The sequence below is a fragment of the Protopterus annectens genome, chromosome 5.part0 (assembly GCF_019279795.1).
Source record: "Protopterus annectens isolate FY-2018-M chromosome 5.part0, PAN1.0, whole genome shotgun sequence".
In the NCBI taxonomy this organism is placed as follows: Eukaryota; Metazoa; Chordata; order Ceratodontiformes; family Protopteridae; genus Protopterus; species Protopterus annectens.
Genome location: NC_056735.1, coordinates 1,063,426,883 through 1,063,449,962, shown reverse-complemented (window position 1 = coordinate 1,063,449,962; position 23,080 = coordinate 1,063,426,883).

Genomic DNA, 23,080 nt, shown 5'->3' with positions numbered 1-23,080 from the left:
ATATAGCCAAACTGGAAGCAAAGCTCTCTTTACCCAAGACTGAACTAGACAGTCAAGAGGAGAAGGTAAACACTTGCACCACACCACACTCACCACATAGTCCCTCAAAACCTACACCGTGAAACACACACATAGCAACACAAAACACACACCTACATTCATGGAGGCTCTCAATAAAAATCTGCTCAAACAACAGAAACCTCCAAAGCAGAAATGCATGCAACCTCCTCCCTTCAACACAACCCAAATGACACATAGCCCACAAACTCAGTGTGCCACTCACCCACAGCCCGTAAGGCATAACAGCGTACCCAACACTCTAGACATAGGTGACTCTATAGTCAGGGACACTGATGTTCCACTCACCAGGCTAAACAAGGAGAAACTTGCTGTCAGCTGCCTGACAGGTGCCAGGATCTGCCAAATAATGCCTGCACTCCTGTGACTCCACAACAAGTACAAATATGACTCTGTCATTGTCTATGTTGGTGTGAAAGACCTAAGACGTACCTCCCTGGACTACTTGAAAAGAGACACTGAGGAACTCTCCGATCTTGTAGCCCAGGCAGATATGATCCTAGCCCTGAGTAGCATTGTGCCATCACCCAGAATGATACCACAGTACAAGGACAAAATTATTGACTTCAACAATTGGCTAAGCTTCTGGTGTCATTCTAAGGGGATCCAGTATCTGTCTGCCTGGGATGACATGAAGGACAGACCACAATGTTTTGCCTGAGATGACCTGCGCCTGTCACCCTTGGGATTCTGGATACTGGCTAAGGCTCTTGCCACCCCTATAGTGCCTTTTTTTAGGCAAGGTTCAAATGACTAATTTGCCACCGTAACAGGTACAAGCAAGCAAAATTTGAGGGTAATGCTACTCAATGCTAGTAGTCTAATCCTCAAAATACATTCACTTGAGGCACTCCTTAAAATGGAGAACATTGACATCTGTGCAGTGACAGAGACCTTGTTCAAGGCTCCAGAGAGCACCCCTGCATTACCAGGCTATAATTCATACCACAGTTAAAAAAAGAAAAGCCAGCACTGAACTCCTGGAATCAGGCAATCTTCATTTAAACAAGACCACAGGGTTTCTCTGCTTTGAGAGCTCTCACTCCATTGAAGCCATTGATTTTTTAGATGTCAGAATTATCAAGGCCCATAATGGCTTTGATACTGAATTATACAGAAAGCCCTGTTGGAAAAACAATTTGTTGCATCGTAACAGCATGCACCCCAAACACATACATAAGAATATAGTGAAAAAACAAATAATGAGGGTATCTAGATTGACTACCCGGAATACTGCTTATGAGAATCATAAGACATTATTATTGATGAATTTTACTTCGAGAGGATATAATAGGGCAGAAGTTCATAAAGGCATTATTGAAGGAGATAGGCATAGATCGGGCTCTGGTGCACCTTTGATGAGACGCTCAGAAGTTCACTCATCACCTAATAATGATCGTAATGTTGTTCTTGTAAATAGGATTATCATTCCATACACCAACAGAAATAATCACATCACAAAAGTTCTCAATAATAATTGGAAGCTCTTGATGATGGATGATAGAATTAAGAATCTAATAGATGATAGACCACGGATAGCATATAGGAATATGCATTCTTTGAATAGACTATTATGTTATGAAAGGGAACACATGAATAATAGATCATCAGGAAGAAATGGAACTTTTCCATGCCATTCCTGTAATCAGTGCAAATATATAGGTGACTCCAACTGTTTTATCCATCCTGCCACTGGACGTGCTTATGTCTTCAAGCATTATGCAGACTGTAGATCCATTAATGCCATTTATGTAGCCGAGTGTCAACTCTGCAAACAGTTCTATGTTGGGAAGACCAACAGATCCCTACGTGAGTGCATTAGGGAGCACATATATGCCATTGATAAAAGCAATACCACCAATGCTTTGGCACGACATGTAGTTGAACACGGATCTTCTCACTCTTTTAGGTTTAAGGTATTAGAATTGGTTATGAAAAGCGGTAGACTGGGTAACATTAGAAATCACACTGAGGAGAGGGAAGGTAAATGGATTCTGAAGTTACAAGCCCATAAATATGGGCTGAATGATAGGATCACCCTCAAACCTTTTTTGGCCAGCAGACCACTTAGACATTAATTATATGTATTTTCTTTATATTTATATGTATACATTTTTTACATGTTTTTTTACACATGTTTATTTTATATATCTATATATATATATATATATATATATATATATATATATATATATATATATATATATATATGTATACACACACATATGTTTTTTATGTACATTTTAAGTGTGTCCTTTAGATTCCATCACTAATGCCTTTTTAATATCAGGTGCTTTCTGTTTTGTTTCTAGGTCAGACATTTCATCCATGTTGTTTGTTTTTTTATGAATGTTTTTAAATATATTTATTTGCCAGACACTTTACTAGGTTAGAGCTTTGACTCACCATTATTTTGTGATTTGTTAATTGTTGCTAAGTGGTGATGTCATTTCCTGCATTTAAGCATTTGCAATCCGACTGCCTTTAGATGTCTGATGAAGCATTAATTCTAACGTGAAAGTGCTTACCAACTACAGTCCTTTTTGTCTGTCTGTTTTTAATGCAATAAACCTTGGATTTTTTGGATATTTTAGACTTCCTGAAGTTGCCTTGTTACGCAGTACGTGGTGCACTCCTCTGATACTTTTTTACTATTTGTGGTTTTTCATTCTGAGGGTGCTTTATCCAGCAGACATTCAGCGGTGATTTTAAAGGAACAGTCACTATTTCAGGAAATTCATCCAAAGAATCTAACAAAATATTTGCCGGTAACTGTTTCACGGTATTATTCACTTCCTTAGCAATTAGGTACGCCGATTCTTTTCTGGTTCTGGTTTCAGTAGATGTTACTTCAGTCTTCGGCCAGGAAAAGATGTTCCCTTTTTGATAATCGGAAATATCACGAAGTAACTTTAATATACCTGTTGTCATACATTGAAAAAGGGTTTGTTAACCTGAAAGCTTTGTTGTTTTGTTATAAAGGTTTATTTTTTATACTCAACTGTCGTTGTTCTTTGGAGCTGCCTGACAGGTGCCAGGATCTGCCACATAATGCCTGCCCTCAGGTGACTCCACAACAAGTACAAATATGACTCTGTCATTGTCCATGTTGGTGTGAAAGACCTAAGACGTACCTCCCTGAACTACTTGAAAAGAGACACGGAGGAGCTCTCCGATCTTGTAGCCCAGGCAGATATGATCCTAGCCCTGAGTAGCATTGTGCCATCACCCAGAATGATACCACAGTACAAGGACAAAATTATTGACTTCAACAATTGGCTAAGCTTCTGGTGTCATTCTAAGGGGATCCAGTATCTGTCTGCCTGGGATGACATGAAGGACAGACCACAATGTTTTGCCAGAGATGACCTGCACCTGTCACCCTTGGGATTCTGGATACTGGCTAAGGCTCTTGCCACCCCTATAGTGCCTTTTTTTAGGCAAGGTTCAAATGACTAATTTGCCACCGTAACAGGTACAAGCAAGCAAAATTTGAGGGTAATGCTACTCAATGCTAGAAGTCTAATCCTCAAAATACGTTCACTTGAGGCACTCCTTAAAATGGAGAACATTGACATCTGTGCAGTGACAGAGACCTTGTTCAAGGCTCAAGAGAGCACCCCTGCATTACCAGGCTATAATTCACACCACAGTTAAAAAAGAAAAGCCAGCACTGAACTCCTGGAATCAGGCAATCTTCATTTAATGTCCAAATTCAAGACAGCAACATAACATAATCGTACACCAACATGGTTGTACCGGTTTCGGTAAATCCTTCATCAGCAACCAAACATGATGTACAAAATAAAGACAAAAACTAACTTCCTGCCTTGAAACTTATATAAACTTCATATAGAAAGCATGGAGCGCCCTCTGGTGCATCAATAAAATAGTGCACTCGTTCAAAAATACATGAAATGTGTTACAAATGAACCCAGTTGTCCCAATTATATAAATGAGTATATAAACCCAAATATAACAACAAAAATATAACAGCAACTATATGAATTGTATGCCTCAAAAATGATCATTCAAGCCAGGGGAAAATAGAGCCCCTAGTTTGATAAACCACATTTTCTCTTTATAAGTGAGCTTATCGTGTAGAACATGGGATTGTACATCTCTGTCCTTGATGTGATCAATGACCATAAAACAAAACTTGACCGTAGGGTGTTTAGAAATGTGTTTATATAATGAACTGGACCCCTTTTTCTTTTTAATATTACTAAGATGTTCCCCTATCCTAACTTTAAAAGGACGGGAAGTTTGTCCCATCAATGTTTGTCTCCTGTCAATGTACTGTTACATTACTTTTCCAAATGTGGCTTCATAAATTAAATGTACCTTGGGAGAAACAGACAATTTGGTTTTAAGCAGTATGACACTAAAGTGACTAAATTGTCAGAATTGTTGTGATCACTTTGCAACTCCCATTTTCTTGTATTACTAGAAAAAGTTCTTTTAAACCTGTCTACTGCTAGAATCGGTACCATTTTAATTTTGTTGTTGCTGTGAAGCTATAACCACAGCTTTAAAATATATTCTAAATTATGCCGCTGTACTAGTGGTTACTCAGCAATAAATGGCCATGTTTTAAATTAAATGGCTTGCACTTCAGATGATATTCCAGGACTAGTCAAAAGTTCCCTTTTTAAGATTGTCATAGTCAGCGTAATCAGTTCCATCCAAGCCTGTATCTATGTTCAGTTCCTCTGTTGTCAGCTGGGATGACAGGAGTCTCTGCTCAGTCTGCTCATACCTGGTCCTCTGTGGTGCATAATGTTCACAACATCAAGTAGGATTTTTAGGTCTTCCTTCTTGGATATTTTTTTTCATGGCTGAGACATCCTGGGGTTACCAACTGCATTAGCTAGCACAACTAACTCTAGCTGCAGCTGTACCAGCTTCAGTTCTCTCTCTATTTTTGGTTCATTGAGAATTTTCAGAAAGTATTCCATGACTGGGGTTGTCATGAAGCAGGAGAAGAAAAAATCCAACAGCATGAATGACTCAGGAAAATAATAACATTTGTGTAGTTAACTGTGATCCCATAATTTAACACAATTAGCTGCAGAGTTATTGCAAGGAAGAGCTTGTGACAAATTATTTGCCAGCTGCCCATGTATATACCACCACTGTAAGTCCAAAGGACTTCTGGAGACACCAGTTTTTATTTGATAATTCAGATAAATCAAAATATTTGTGCACTGCAAGCAAACTAGTACCGTTTATTACTTGCCACTATTTATGGTTCATGTAGCCTCTACAGGACTTGGGCTGCCTTTAGAAGGTCCAGCTTGTAGGCCTCAATAATCACCTGATTCCAATTGTGTTTTCAAGGTGATATATTTAGGTATACTCCACATGTTATCATTGACTGGCCTACTGCACTTCCAGGAACTCTTGTAAACTCCTGCTCATATTTTCTCAACTTCCACACAAGAAAAAAAGTCCTGATTCTAACACCCAGACTGCTTCCTGCTCTGCAACAATAATTGACAATTACTGCATCTTTACTCTCTAAAACACATAAGTCCTTGACTAATAATGTGGGAAATTCTAGTTCTCAAGGTACATTTAACAGCATGTATACCTTTTTCAAGCACACTATGTCTCTGTCTCCACACACACATACACACACACACACACACACACACACACACACACACACACACACACACACACACTCTCTCTCTCTCTCTATATATATATATATATATACGTATATATATATATATATATATATATATATATATATATCTATATATATATATATATATATATATATATATATATATGTATATAGAGAGAGCGAGTGTGAATAAGACAGAAATTCATAAGTTGACTATACCAGTGGTCTGGATAATTTGAACATTATTGGAACACTGAAGCAATACAGTACCAGTCTACTCCTTCATCAAGACCTTTCTTTCACTTATTATGGAACAACTACATAATGTAGAAAATTATTCCATATACATGGAATTATTCAACTTATGTACAAATCCATTTTGTGAACCTTAATTTAACAACAAACTTAATGTTTCTGATTCTGAATGTTCTGGTACTAAAATAAATATCTGAATTAAAGGTTGTGCATAAAATGTCATCCTAATATATTTTGTATGCAAACAAAAGTTTTAATATATTTGGTAAATGGTAGACAATATCAGGTTTTACATGTTTCATGATGTTCCACAGTTTTTACTGAAGGGTTGTGTTTCATTTTTAATCTATTCAGTTGGCTAATTGTACATTTATAAAATATAAGAAGATATGTTCAATTATGTTCTATTATTTGTCTAGGCAAGAATTTATATAATTCAACTAAGTTCACTTGGTCTCTCATGGAAATACTTTTTTATAGTATACCAACTTGTCTCATGACTTCATTTTTATGCCATTAGCATGCATACTAAATATAAAGGTTTATGTTTGGGTAATTCATGGAGCTTTACACTGGGCAACCTTTTCAAACATTTGGTTTTGCAATAGAACCTGTTACAAAATATTCTTCTTGCTAAACAAATCAGTTTGCATTTCATAACACTACATTATAGACCAGTCATTTTTCCCCAAGTGGAAACTTCCTGTAAGTAATTGTTTACTATTAATAAATGATAATTAGGGTATATTAAAATTCTGATCTTATATTCATCAGAATAGTTACACAGGCAATATTTACTCTTTTTGAAGATGGAAGAGTACCAACTTAAATGGTATTGAAATAGTGGGTGAGCCTTTATCTATCAGAGTGAGTTCCTTGAACAGCAGTTATCTGTAATGTATTACTCAACCAGTAAATTATTTAGGATTACAAATGTGCAAGAAAAATAAACTTACATATATTCTGTTAAAATCAAATATATGACAAGAATAACTACATACATTATATACCAACCATGTTAGGCTTTCAAGTATAATTTGATACAACCATTGGATATGAAATAATAAAATTTGGGACGTCTGATGAGAACAAATAAATCTAGAGAGGTAAAAAATATTAAAGAAACATATTTTTAATAATTTAGTTTAACTAGTATAACTGCAATCTTAAGCCAAAATTTTCACTTACCTGGTTATACTCACACTTATATTTAATTAATTTCAAATCTTTATCATAAACTATTAAAATTGTAAAAGTTGGAAGTTCTGAATTCATGCACTTTTCAATAAAACAATGTCTTAGCTTTCCTAGCTCTAGCTCAAATTATCTACAATAATCAATATTGATTTTTTAAATCATTATTGTAAAGTAATTATTATCAATAACCATATTTCTATAAAGATGAAAATTACCAGACCTAATAATTTGTGTAAACTTTTCAGTTTGTTTCTAATAATTATGAAATTTTGACAACAATGTATATAATATGCCCCCAGTTGGGTTACATTTCTGAACTACATCTCCAACATTTAAATTTATTATTAGTAGTAACTTTATTCAATTTATCAAGTATAAAGAAAGGACTATGAATAATTTCCAATATACAATTTACCAAAAAGGAGAGCTAGTAATTTTAGATACAGAATCATGTTGTTAGTCAAGAGCCTATTTGAATCATTAGATGTGTTATGTTCATTTTGATATATAAACTTCCAAAAGTTAACATTTAAGTCATTTTATAATCCAAGAAAAGATTATAATATGCTCATAAAATACATTTGATTGTCGTAAACAATTTTGTATAAATATTGTACAAATTTAGGATGATTTGCTGATTGCAGATATCTTGTTGATTCTAGCCTTGTTTGCAAAAACTGTTTAATACTTTGAACTACTTATGAGGCTTCATTCTTCATTAAACCACATTCATCTAGAATAGACTCAGTTAACATAAATTAAGAAACTTTAAGACAATTATAACCACCAATAAGTCTTTTACGTTCCCAGTTTTTCACTATTACTATAAACTTTCCTTCAATTCAGCCTATATTAATGTGAATGTGAAATAGTAAACATATACACGTCTTTAAATATAGATGCCTAAATATCAATTTTCTAATATAATTGAAAATACTATTAATATGTGAAAATGTTAACGGATTATAGATATTATACTGAAAAAATGAGATATGATTATTCACATTTTATTGTTAGTGATTGACACTGGTTAATCTAAACTTTATGTGTATTCTCATTTATTAAAACTAAATATAAGCATTTCCAGTCTGCCTTATATGGGGCATCCAACCAATAGGTGATAACTTTAAAAACAGATGCTGTAAAGTAAGTCTGAATGTCAGGAAAATTTAGATCCCCCTTTTATTCTAAGGCCATATATGACGAGAATAGGCTATCCTAGCTTTTTTTTTTATTCCACAGAAATCATTTTTAAGAAATCATTTTCAATAATCATTAATTGTTTTTAATCTATGAGAATTGCAATTTGAATTATACATAATAATTCAAGATGTAAAACCATTTAAATAAGATATGACCTATAATCAAATGAATAAAATAATTTATTCCAATTCTTAATCTAAGATTTTGTTTTATTAATGATTATTTCATAATCTGATACTTTGACATTCTCTAAATTATGTTTAATCAAAATTTCAAAATATTAAATTCATTATCATTATTTTTAGGTTAGACAGAGGCTGCTATATTTCTGTTATTTATTTTGTTTAACACTAACAATTTTTTTATATATTTTAAAACTTAAACTTTAAATTAATTCAAAAGATATTAAGTGATAAATAAAAAGCTGATTCATCAATTTTAGTTAAAGTTAAGAGTATATCATCAGCAAAAAGGAAAAGTTTTTAATTATTACTTTGATTTAATGAAATACCAGATAAATTTACTTTTTGTCAAACTGATTCTACAAGTGGTTCCATTGTCATAGCAAATAATAAAGGTGATAAAGGTCAGACCTGTTGGTGCCTTTCCAAATGTTAATTGCTTAAGATAAGAAAGAACCAAGTTTAATATAAGTAACACACTAACAATTAGTGCATCTTTACTCTCTAATACACATACGTCCTTGACTAATAATGTGGGAAATTCTATTTCTCAAGATACATTTAACAGCACATATACCTTTTTCAAGCCCACTATGTCTCTGTCTCTCATGCACACACAAACACACACACACACACACACACACACACACACACACACACACACACACACACACACACACACTCTCTCTATATATATATATATATATATATATATATATATATATATATATATATATATATATATGTATATATATATATATAGAAAGAGAGAGAGAGTGAGTGAGACAGAAATTCATAAGTTGACTATACCAGTGTCCTGGATAATTTGAACATTATTGGAACACTGATGCAATACAGTACCAGTCTACTCATTCATCAAGACCTTTCTTTTACTTATTATGGAACAACTACATAATGTAGAAAATTATTCCACATACATAGAATTATTCAAGTTATGTACAAATCCATTTTGTGAACCTTAATTTAACAACAAACTTAATGCTTCTGATTCTGAATGTTCTGGTACTAAAATAAATATCTGAATTAAAGGTTGGGCATAAAATGTCATCCTAATATATTTTGTATGCAAAGACAAGTTTTAATATATTTAGTAAATGGTAGACAATATCAGGTTTTACATGTTTCATGATGTTCCACAGTTTTTACTGAAGGGTTGTTTTTCATTTTTAATCTATTCAGTTGGCTAATTGTACATTTGTAAGACATAAGAAGATATGTTCTATTATGTTCTATTATTTGTCTGGGCAAGAATTTATATAATTCAACTAAGTTCTCTTGGTCATTCATGGAAATACTTTTTTATAGGATACTAACTTGTCTCATGACTTCATTTTTATGCCATTAGCATGCATAATAAATATAAAGGTTCATGTTTGGGTAATTCATGGAGCATGGAGCTTTACACTGGGCAACCTTTTCAAACGTTTGGTTTTGCAATAGAACCTCTTACAAAATATTCTTCTTGCTAAACAAATCAGTTTGCATTTCTTATTACTACATTATAGACCAGTCCTTTTTTCCCCAAGTGGAAACTTCCTGTAAGTAATTGTTTACTATTAATAAATGATAATTAGGCTATATTAAAATTCTGATCTTATATTGATCAGAATATTTGCACAGACAACATTTACTCTATTTGAAGATGGAAGAGTACCAACCTAAATGGTATTGAAACAATGGGTGAGCCTTTATCTATCAGAGTGAGTTCCTTGAACAGCAATTATCTGTAATGTATTACTCAACCAGTAAATTATTTTGGATGTAATGTAAGAATTTACCTAATGACTCAGAAGAATATTATTGCCGGATATCTGTGGCAAAGGTATGTAAAGATTTGGCTAGCTCTAAATAAATTACTCCAGCTTAAAGGCCTAAATAATTAACCTAAGTAGCATAACCATAAAATTCTACCAAATTAGTCAATGTAAACCTTCCCCTTACAAACCCATGTTGAACAGCATCTGCACGCCAAACATAAGCATTGTTGTTAATAATAAGATCCAAAGTAAAACTCTCAAAGCATTTACCTAGCAGATAGGGTATACTTATTGACATGTAATTTTTATCTACAGTCCTAGCCCACTTGAGTATTGGTGTAACATAAAATATTGTCCATGTTCTTGCAACAGTTCGTATGTTTAGCAATATACTAAATATATGAAACAACACTGCCAATAAATCTTCTAAATATTTAAGTAGTACAGTAGAAATGTAATCCAGTTCCATAGAATAGTTTAGATTAATAGCAGACAATTTAATTTGTTATGCTCGTTGTTAGTAGATAACAAGTTACATTCTTTGAGTCTGTTTTCCTAGTCATTGGCAATCCAAATGTTTTTACTTCCATTTATACATGTGAAATACTTATTTGGTGCATCACAGACTTCATTTGGTTTATCTAATAGAATGGATGGATGGATGGATGGATGGATGGATGGATGGATGGATGGAGTGTGAAAGAATTAGCAGCAGTTATATCCAGTATGTTATTTTTATGATTAGGTCCAGTGACCAGTTGCTGAAGTCTGTTTATAAGTAATATATGTAAAAACAATTGTTCATACCAGTGAGAGCCACAACAGTTTGATTTAACTTGGCTAATAATTGTTAATGTTTAAATACACCAATGGACTTTGATAACGTACAGTACTAAATAGCTAACCATGTCAATTTACATCAGATATTTTAACCAAATATGTCTAATTTGGTGTCTTTCTTAACTAGATGAACATAAATGGATTCATGAACTCACAGAAATATTGCACCTCAGTTCTTCTTGTCTAAACCATTCAACTGTTTTTATATCTAGGGACCATGTGGTCTCTAGAATCACAGATCTCAACTATAGCAATCACCTTCACATTCAATGTCATTATTCCCATTAACTTCAGCCATACTCCTAACATTATAATACTATTAAGTTCTATATCTCTTTTGCTTTCTGCATTACTAAAATTTGCATTCCTAAGAAAAATAATAATTACTTCTCTTAATGTGCTGGCAGGAAAACCAGCTTCATACTAATGTGCAACCCATCTTTACATAAAAATCATTTATCAGAAATACTTTCTCCCTGTATATAACCAGCTTAATGGACTATAATATGCATACCTGTCAAGGTCATTTACTAAACCTCAAAGCCTTGGTGAGTATGTAAACATTTGATTGCATAGATGCTATAATTTCACTGTTTTCCATTTGGTTCATTGGACTATTCCTTCAATAACATGTGCCAGAACACACTATTAAATAGTTGTACTTCTGTTATCACTATTCTGAATTATGTAGCAGATCTAGTATACTAAGAAGTTTTAAAGCAGGCAAAGATGATTCAGTAATCCTGTCTTTTTCATGTCTGCTCTGCTTCTTTGACTGAGCCTTATGATAGAATCCCCCAACGCAAGCATATCATCAGTTACTAAAGTAATCTCACAAGTTAGCACTATAACTATCTTATTTTTCCTTTTTTCGTACACTTCATTTAAATGTTTTATCTCATAGGTATTTTCATCAAAATCTGAAAGATATTTTTTTTAACTGCATTGTGTTGTGCTGTGGATTCTCATTTCTTAAACTTCTTTTTTAACTTTGTAATCATAAATAAATGATGTTAATATAATAAAGAAAATCCTTTTTGTAATTACAAATGAGCAAGAAAAATAAACTTACATATATTCTGTTAAAATCAAATATATAACAAGAATAACTACATACATTATATACCAACCATGTTAGGCTTTCAAGTATAATTTGATACAACCATTTGATATGACATAATAAAATTTGGGACTTCTGATGAGAACAAATAAATTTAGGGATTTAAAAAATATTAAAGAAACATATTTTTAATAAGTTAGTTTAACTAGCATGACTACTATCTTAGGCCAAAATTTTCAGTTAGCTGGGTTATACTCACACTTATATTTAATTTGGTTCAAATCTTTATCATAAATTATTAAAATTGTAAACGTTGGAAGTTCTGAATTCATGCACTTTTCAATAAAAAACTATCTTATCTTTCCAAGCTCTAGCTAAAATTATCTACAGTAATTGATATTGATTTTATAAATTATAATTGTAAAGTAATTATTATCAATAACTATATTTCTATAAAGATGAAAATTACCAGACCTGATAATTTGTGTAAACTTTTCAGTTTGTTTCTAATAATTATGAAATTTTGACAACAATGTATATAATACGCTCCCAGTTGGGTTACATTTCTGAACGTCATATCCAGCATTTAAATTTATTATTAGTAGTAACTTTATTCAATTTATCAAGTATAAGGAAAGGAATATGAATAATTTTCCATATACAATTTACCAAAAAGGAGATCTAGTAATTTTAGATACAGAATCATGTCATTAGTCAAGAGCCCATCTGAATCATTAAATGTGTCATGTTCATTTTGATATTTAAACTTCCAAAAGTTAACATTTAAATAATTTTATAATCCAAGAAAAGATTTTAATATGCTCATAAAATACATTTGATTGTTGTAAGCAATATTGTACACATTTAGGATGATTTGCTGATTGCAGATATCTTGTTGATTCTAGCCTTGTTTGCAAAAACTGTTTAATACTTTGAAGTACTTATGAATCTTCATTCTTTATTAAACCACATTCATCTAGAATAACTCAGTTAACATAAATTAAGAAACTTTAAGACAATTATAACCACCAATAAGTCTTTTATGTTCCCAGTTATTCACTATTACTATAAACTTTCCTTCAATTAAGCCTATATTAATGTGAATGTGAAATAGTAAACATATACACATCTTTAAATCTAGATACCTAAATATCAATTGTCTAATATAATTGAAAATACTATTAATATGTGAAAACATTAATGGATTATAGATATTATAATGTAAAAATGAGATATGATTATCCACATTTTATTGCTAGTGATTGACACTGGATAATCTAAACTAAAGTCAGGAAAATTTAGATCCCCCTTTTATTCTAAGGCCATATATGATGAGAATAGGCTAGCCTAGCTTTTTTTTTTTTGATTCCACAGAAATCTTTTTTAAAAAAATCATTTCAATAATCATTGATTGTTTTTAATCTGTTATGAGAGTTGCAATTTGAATTATTCATAATAATTCAAGAAGTAAAACCATTTAAATAAGATATGCCCTAAAATCAAATGAATAAAATTATTTATTCCAATTTTTAATCTAAGATTTTGTTTTATTAATGATTCCTTCATAATCTGATACTTTGACATTCTCTAAAGTATGTTTAATCAAAATTTCAAAATATTTAAATTCATTATCATTATTTTTAGGTTAGACAGAAGCTACTACATTTCTATTATTTATTTTGTTTACCACTAACAATTTTTTTATCTATTTTAAAACTTAATCTTTAAATTAATTCAAAAGATATTAAGTGATAAATAAAAAGCTAATTTATCAATATTAGTTAAAGTTAAGAGTATATCATCAGCAAAAAAGGAAACGTTTTTAATCATAACTTTGATTTAATGAAATACCAGATAAATTTACTTTTTGTCAAACTGCTTCTACAAGTGGTTTCATTGTCAAGGCAAATAATAAAAGTGATAAAGGTCAGCCCTGTTGGTGCCTTTCCAAATGTTAATTGCTTAAGATAAGAAAGAACCAAGTTTAATACAAGTAACACACTGACAATTAGTGCATCTTTACTCTCTAATACACATAAGTCCTTGACTAATAATGTGGGAAATTCTAGTTCTCAAGGTACATTTCACAGCACATATACCTTTTTCAAGCCCACTATGTCTCTGTCACACACACACACACACACACACACACACACACACACACACACACACACACACACACACACACACTCTCTCTCTCTCTCTATATATATATATATATATGTATATATATATATATAGAGAGAGAGAGAGAGTGAGACAGAAATTCAGAAGTTGATTATACCATTGGCCTGGATAATTTGAACATTATTGGAACACTGACACAATACATTACCAGTCTACTCATTCATCAAGACCTTTCTTTCACTTATTATGGAACAACTACATAATGTAGAAAATTATTCCACATACATAGAATTATTCAAGTTATGTACAAATCCATTTTGTGAACCTTAATTTAACAACAAACTTAATGCTTCTGATTCTGAATGTTCTGGTACTAAAATAAATATCTGAATTAAAGGTTGTGCATCAAATGTCATCCTAATATATTTTGTATGCAAACAAAAATTTTAATATATTTAGTAAATGGTAGACAATATCAGGTTTTACATGTTTCATGATGTTCCACAGTTTTTACTGAAGGGTTGTGTTTCATTTTTAATCTATTCAGTTGGCTAATTGTACATTTGTAAAATATAAGAATATATGTTCTATTATGTTCCATTATTTGTCTAGGCAAGAATTTATATAATTCAACTAAGTTCACTTGGTCTCCTATGGAAATACTTTTTTATAGTATACCAACTTGTCTCATGACTTCATTTTTTATGCCATTAGCATGCATACTAAATATAAAGGTTTATGTGTGGGTAATTCATGGAGCTTTACACTGGGCAATCTTTTCAAACATTTGGTTTTGCAATAGAACTTTTTACAAAATATTATTCTTGATAAACAAATCAGTTTTCATTTCATAATACTACATTATAGACCAGTCCTTCTTTCCCCAAGTGGAAACTTCCTGTAAGTAATTGTTTACTATTAATAAATGATAATTAAGCTATATTAAAATTCTAATCTTATATTCATCAGAATATTTGCACAGACAAAATGTATTCTTTTTGAAGATGGAAGAGTACCAACTTAAATGGTATTGAAACAATGAGTGAGCCTTTATCTGTCAGAGTGAGTTGCTTGAACAGCAATTATCTGTAATGTATTACTCAACCAGTAAATTATTTAGGATTACAAATGAGCAAAAAAAATAAACTTACATATATTCTGTTAAAATCAAATATATAACAAGAATAACTACATGAATTATATGCCAACCATGTTAGGCTTTCAAGTATAATTTGATACGACCATTGGATGTGAAATAATAAAATTTGGGACTTCTGATGTGAACAAATAAATCTAGGGATTTAAAAAATATTAAAGAAACATATTTTTAATAATTTAGTTTATCTAGTATGACTGCTATCTTAGGCCAAAATTTTAAGTTAGCTGGGTTATACTCACAGTTATATTTAACAAGGTTCAAATCTTTATCATAAATTATTAAAATTGTAAAAGTTGGAAGTTCTGAATTCATGCACTTTTCAATAAAATGATATCGTAGCTGTCCTAGCTCTAGCTAAAATTATGTCCAATAATCAATATTGATTTTTTACATCATTATTGTAAAGTAATTATTATCAATAATAATATTTCTATAAAGATGAAAATTACCAGACCTAATAATTTGATGTAAACATTTCAGTTTGTTTCTAATAATTATGAAATTTTGACAACACTGTATATAATATGCTTCCAGTAGGGTTACATTTCTGAACTACATCTCCAATATTTAAATTTATTATTAGTAGTAACTTTATTCAATTTATCAAGTATAAAGAAAGGACTATGACTAATTTTCCATATGCAATTTACCAAAAAAGAGATCTAGTAATTTTAGATACAGAATCATGTCATTAGTCAAGAGCCTATCTGAATCATTAAATGTGTCATGTTCATTTTGATATATAAACTTCCAAAAGTTAACACTTAAATCATTTTATAATCCAAGAAAAGATTATAATATGTTCATAAAATACATTTGATTGTCGTAAACAATTTTGTATAAATTTTGAACAAATTTAGGATGATTTGCTGATTGCAGATATCTTGTTGATTCTAGCCCTGTTTGCAAAAACTGTTTCATACTTTGAACTACTTATGAGGCTTCATTCTTCATTAAACCACATTCATCTAGAATAGACTCAGTTAACATAAATTATGAAACTTTAAGACAATTATAACCACCAATAAGTCTTTTACGTTCCCAGTTATTCACTATTACTATAAACTTTCCTTCAATTAAGCCTATATTAATGTGAATGTGAAATAGTAAATATATACACATCTTTAAATCTAGATGCCTAAATATCATTTGTCTGATATAATTGAAAATACTATTAATATGTGAAAACATTAACGAACTATAAATATTATACTGTAAAAATGAGATATGATTATTCACATTTTATTGCTAGTGATTGACACTGGATAATCTAAACTGTATGTGTATTCTCATTTATTAAACCTAAATATAAGCATTTCCAGTCTGCCTTATTTGAGACATCCAACCAATAGCTGATAACATTAAAAACAGATGCTGTAAAGTAAGTTTGAATGTCAGGAAAATTTTGATCCCCCTTTTATTCTAAGGCCATACATGATGAGAATAGGCTATCCTAGCTTTTTTTTTATTCAACAGAAATCATTTTTAAACAATCATTTTCAATAATCATTAATTGTTTTTAATCTATGAGAGTTGCAATTTGAATTATACATAATAATTCAAGAAGTAAAACCATTTAAATAAGATATGAGCTATAATCAAATGAATAAAATAATTGATTCCAATTTTTAATCTAAGATTTTGTTTTATTAATGATTCTTTCATAATCTGATACTTTGTCATTCTCTAAATTATGTTTAATCAAAATTTCAAAATATTTAAATTCATTATCATTATTTTTAGGTTAGACAGAGGCTACTATATTTCTATTATTTATTTTGTTTACCACTAACGATTTTTTATCTATTTTAAAACTTAATCTTTAAATTAATTCAAAAAATATTAAGTGGTAAATAAAAAGCTGTTTTATCAATATTAGTTAAAGTTAAGAGTATATCATCAGCAAAAAAGAAAAGTTTTTAATCATAACTTTAATTTAATGAAATACCAGATAAATTTACATTTTATCAAACTGCTTCTACAAGTGGTTCCATTGTCAAGGCAAATAATAAAGGTGATAAAAGTCAGCCCTGTTGGTGCCTTTCTAAATGTTATTTGCTTAAATTAAAAAGAACCAAGTTTAATATAAGTAACAAACTGACAGTTAGTGCATCTTTATTCTCTAATACACATAAGTCCTTGACTAATAATGTGGGAGATTCTGGTTCTCAAGGTACATTTAACAGCAAGTATACCTTTTTCAAGCCCACTATGTCTCTGTCTCTCTCTCACACACACACACTCACACACACACACACACACACACACACACACACACACACACACACACACACACACACACACACACACACACACACACACACACACACAGACACTCTCTCTCTCTCTCTCTCTCTATATATATATATATATATATATATAGAGAGAGAGAGAGTGAGTGAGACAGAAATTCATAAGTTGACTATACCAGTGGCTTGGATAATTTGAACATTATTGGAACATTGACGCAATACAGTACCAGTCTACTCATTCATCAAAACCTTTCTTTCACTTATTATGTGACAACTACATAATGTAGAAAATCATTCCACATACATAGAATTATTCAAGTTATGTACAAATCCATTTTGTGAACCGTAATTTAACAACAAACTTAATGCTTCTGATTCTGAATGTTCTGGTACTAAAATAAATATCTGAATAAAAGGTTGTGCCTAAAATGTCATCCTAATATATTTTGTAAGCAAACAAAAGTTTTAATATATATAGTAAATGGTAGACAATATCAGGGTTTACATGTTTCATGATGTTCCACAGTTTTTACTGAAGCGTTGCGTTTCATTTTTAGTCAATTCAGTTGGCTAAATGTACATTTGTAAAATATAAGAAGATATGTTCTATTATGTTCTACTATTTGTCTAGGCAAGAATTTATATAATTCAACTAAGTTCTTTTGGTCTCTCATGGAAATACTTTTTTATAATATACCAACTTGTCTCATGACTTCATTTTTATGCCTTTAGCCTGCATACTAAATATAAAGGTTTATGTTTGGGTAATTCATGGAGCTTTACACTGGACAACCTTTTCAAATGTTTGGTTTTGCAATAGAACCTCTTACAAAATATTCTTCTTGCTAAACAAATCAGTTTGCATTTCTCAAAACTACATTATAGACCAGTCTTTTTTCCCCAATTGGAAACTTCCTGTAAGTAATTGTTTACTATTAATAAATGATAATTAGGCTATATTAAAATTCTGGTCTTATATTCATCAGAATATTTGCACAGACAACATTTACTCTTTTTGAAGATGGAAGCGTACCAACTTAAATGGTATTGAAACAATGGGTGAGCCTTTATCTATCAGAGTGAGTTCCTTGAACAGCAATTATCTGTAATGTATTACTCAACCAGTAAATTATTTAGGATGTAATGTAAGAATTTACCTAATGACTCAGAAGAATATTATTGACGGATATCTGTGGCAAAGGTATGTAAAGATTTGGCTAGCTCTAAATAAATTACTCCTACTTAATGGCCTAAATAGTTAACCTAAGTAGCATAAACCATAAAATTCGACCAACTTAGTCAATGTAAACCTGCCACTTACAAACCCATGTTGAACAGCATATGCACGCCAAACATAAACTTTGTTGTTAATAATAAGATCCAAAGTAAAACTCTCAAAGCATTTACCTAGCAGATAGGTTATACTTATTGACATGTAATTTTTATCTTCCTTACTAGCCCACTTGAGTATCGTTGTAACATAAAATATTGTCCATGTACTTGCAACAATTCGTATGTTTAGCAATATACTGAATATATGAAACAACACTGTCAATAAATCTTCTAAATATTTAAGTAGTACAGTAGAAATGTAATCCAGTTCCATAGAAGAGTTTAGATTAACAGCAGACAATTTAATTTGTTATGCTCGTTGTTAGTAGATAACAAGTTAAATTCTTTAAGGCTTTTTTCCTAGTCATTGGCAATCCAAATGTTTTTACTTCCATTTATACATGTAAAATACTTATTTGGTGAATCACAGACTTCAGTTGATTTATCTAATAGAATGGATGTATGGATGGATGGATGGATGGAGTGTGAAAGAATTAGCAGCAGTTATATCTAGTATGTTATTTCTATGATTAGGTTCAGTGACAAGTTGCTGAAGTCTGTTTATAGGTAATATATGTAAAAAAATGTTGTTCATACCAGTGAGAGCCACAACACTTTGATTTAACTTGGCTAATAATTGCTAATGTTTAAATACACCAATGGACTTTGATAACATACAGTACTAAAAAGCTAACCATGTCAATTTACATCAAATATTTTAACCAAATATGTCTAATTTGGTGTCTTTCTTAACTAGATGAACATTAATGGATTCATGAGCTCACAGAAATATTGCACCTCAGTTATTCTTATCTAAACCATTCAACTGTTTTTATATCTAGGGACCATGTGGTCTCTAGAATCACAGATCTCAACTATAGCAATCACCTTCTCATTCAATGTCATTATTTCCATTAACTTCAGCCATACTCCTAACATTATAATACTATTAAGTTCTATATATCTTTTGCTTTCTGCATTACTAAAATGTGCATTCCTAAGAAACGAATAATTACTTCTCTTAATGTGCTTGCAGGAAAACCAGCTTCATACTAAAGTGCAACCCATCTTTGCATAAAAATCATTTATCAGAAATACTTTCTCCCTGTATATAACCAGCATAATGGACTATAATATGCATAAATCCTTGGGGAGTATGTAAACATTCCATTGCATAGATGCTATAATTTCATTGTTTTCCATTTGGTTCATTGGACTATTCCTTCAATAACATGTGCCTGTACACACTATTAAATAGTTGTACTTCTGTTATCACTTTTCTGAATTATGTAGCAGATCTAGTATACTAAGCAGTTTTATAGCAGGCAAAGATGATTCAGTAATCCTGTCTTTTTCAGGTCTGCTCAGCTTCTTTGAATGAGCCTTATGATAAAATTCCCCAACACAAGCATATCATCAGCTACTAAAGTAATCTCACAAGTTAGCACTATAACTATCTTATTTTTCCTTTTTTCCTACACTTCATTTAAATGTTTTATCTCATAGGTCTTTTCATCAAAAATTGAATGATGATTTTTTTTAACTGCATTGTGTTCTGCTGTGGATTCTCATTTCTTAAACTTCTTTTTAAACTTTGTAATCATAAATAAATAATGTTAATATAATAAAGAAAATCATTTTTGTAATTGCAAATGAGCAAGAAAAATAAACACATATATTCTGTTAAAATCAAATATATAACAAGAATAACTACATACATTATATACCAACCATGTTAGGCTTTCAAGTATAATTTGATACAACCATTGGATATGAAATAATACTATTTGGGACTTCTGATTAGAACAAATAAATCTAGGGATTTAAAAAATATTAAAGAAACATATTTTTAATAATTTAGTTTAACTAGCATGACTGCTATCTTAGGTCAAAATTTTCAGTTAGTTGGGTTATACTCACACTTATATTTAATTAGGTTCAAATCTTTATCATAAATTATTAAAATTGTAAACGTTGGAAGTTCTGAATTCATGCACTTTTCAATAAAAAAAATCTTAGCTTTCCAAGCTCTAGCTAAAATTATCTACAATAATCGATATTGATTTTTTAAATCATTATTGTAAAGTAATTATTATCAATAACTATATTTCTACAAAGATGAAAATTACCAGACCTAATAATTTGTGTCAGCTTTTCAGTTTGTTTCTAATAATTATGAAATTTTGACAACAATGTATATAATATGCTCCCAGTTGGGTTACATTTCTGAACTACATCTCCAACATTTAAATGAATTATTACTGGTAAATTTATTCAATTTATCAAGTATAAAGAAAGGACTATGAATAATTTTCCATATATAATTTACCAAAAAGAAGATCTAGTAATTTTAGATACAGAATCATGTCATTAGTCAAGAGCCTATCTAAATCATTAAATGTGTCATGTTCATTTTGATATTTAAACTTCCAAAAGTTAACATTTAAATCATTTCATAATCCAAGAAAAGATTATAATATGCTCATAAAATACATTTGATTGTCGAAAACAATCTTCTTCTTCTTCTTTCGGCTTTTTCCCGGTTAGGGGTCGCCACAGCGGATCACCTTGTCCGCACATTGAATGGCAGTGGAGTTTGACGGTGTCGAGTTGCCAGCCCGGCGCCCAACCTTCCACAGAAGGCACACTCACACGCACACCTAGGGCCAATTTAGAGTGTCCAATCCACCTGCAGCATGTCTTTGGGATGTGGGAGGAAACCGGAGCACCCGGAGGAAACCCACGCGACCACAGGGAGGACATGCAGACTCCGCACAGAAGGCACCCCAGCCGAGGATCGAACCGGAGAACCTCTTGCTGTGAGGCGGCAATGCTAACCACTGCACCACCGTGGCCACCCTTGATTGTCGAAAACAATATTGTACAAATATTGTACAAATTTAGGATGATTTGCTGATTGCATATATCTTGTTGATTCTAACCTTGTTTGCAAAAACTGTTTAATACTTTGAACTACTTATGAGGCTTCATTCTTCATTAAACCACATTCATCTAGAAGAGACTCAGTTAACATAAATTAAGAAACTTTAAGACAATTATAACCACCAATAAGTCTTTTACGTTCCAAGTTATTCACTATTACTATAAACTTTCCTTCAATTAAGCCTATATTAATGTGAATGTGAAATAGTAAACATATACACATCTTTAAATCTAGATGCCTAAATATCAATTGTCTAATATAATTGAAAATATTTATGTGAAAACATTAATGGATTATAGATATTATACTGTAAAAATGAGATATGATTATCCACATTTTATTGCTAGTGATTGACACTGGATAATCTAAACTTTATGTGTATTCTCATTTATTAAAACTAAATATAAGCATTTCCAGTCTGCCTTATATGGGGCATCCAACCAATAGGCGATAACTTTAAAAATAGATGCTGTAAAGTAAGTTGGAATGTCAGGAAAATTTACATCTCCCTTTTATTCTAAGGCCATATATGATGAGAATAGGCTATCCTACCTTTTTTTTTTTTTTTATTCCACAGAAATCTTTTTTAATAATCATTTTCAATAATCATTAATTGTTTTTAATCTGTTATGAGAGTTGCAATTTGAATTATACATAACAATTCAAGAAGTAAAACCATTTAAATAAGATATGACCTATAATCAAATGAATAAAATAATTTATTCCAAATTTTAATCTAAGATTTTGTTTTATTAATGATTCTTTCATAATCTGATAATTTGACATTCTCTAAATTATGTTTAATCAAAATTTCAAAATATTTAAATTCATTATCATTATTTTTAGGTTAGACATAAGCTACTATATTTCTATTATTTATTTTGTTTACCACTAATGATTTTTTTATCTATTTTAAAAGTTAATCTTGAAATTAATTCAAAAGATATTAAGTGATAAATAAAAAGCTGATTTATCAATATTAGTAAAAGTTAAGAGTATATCATCAGCAAAAAGGAAAAGTTTTTAATCATAACTTTGATT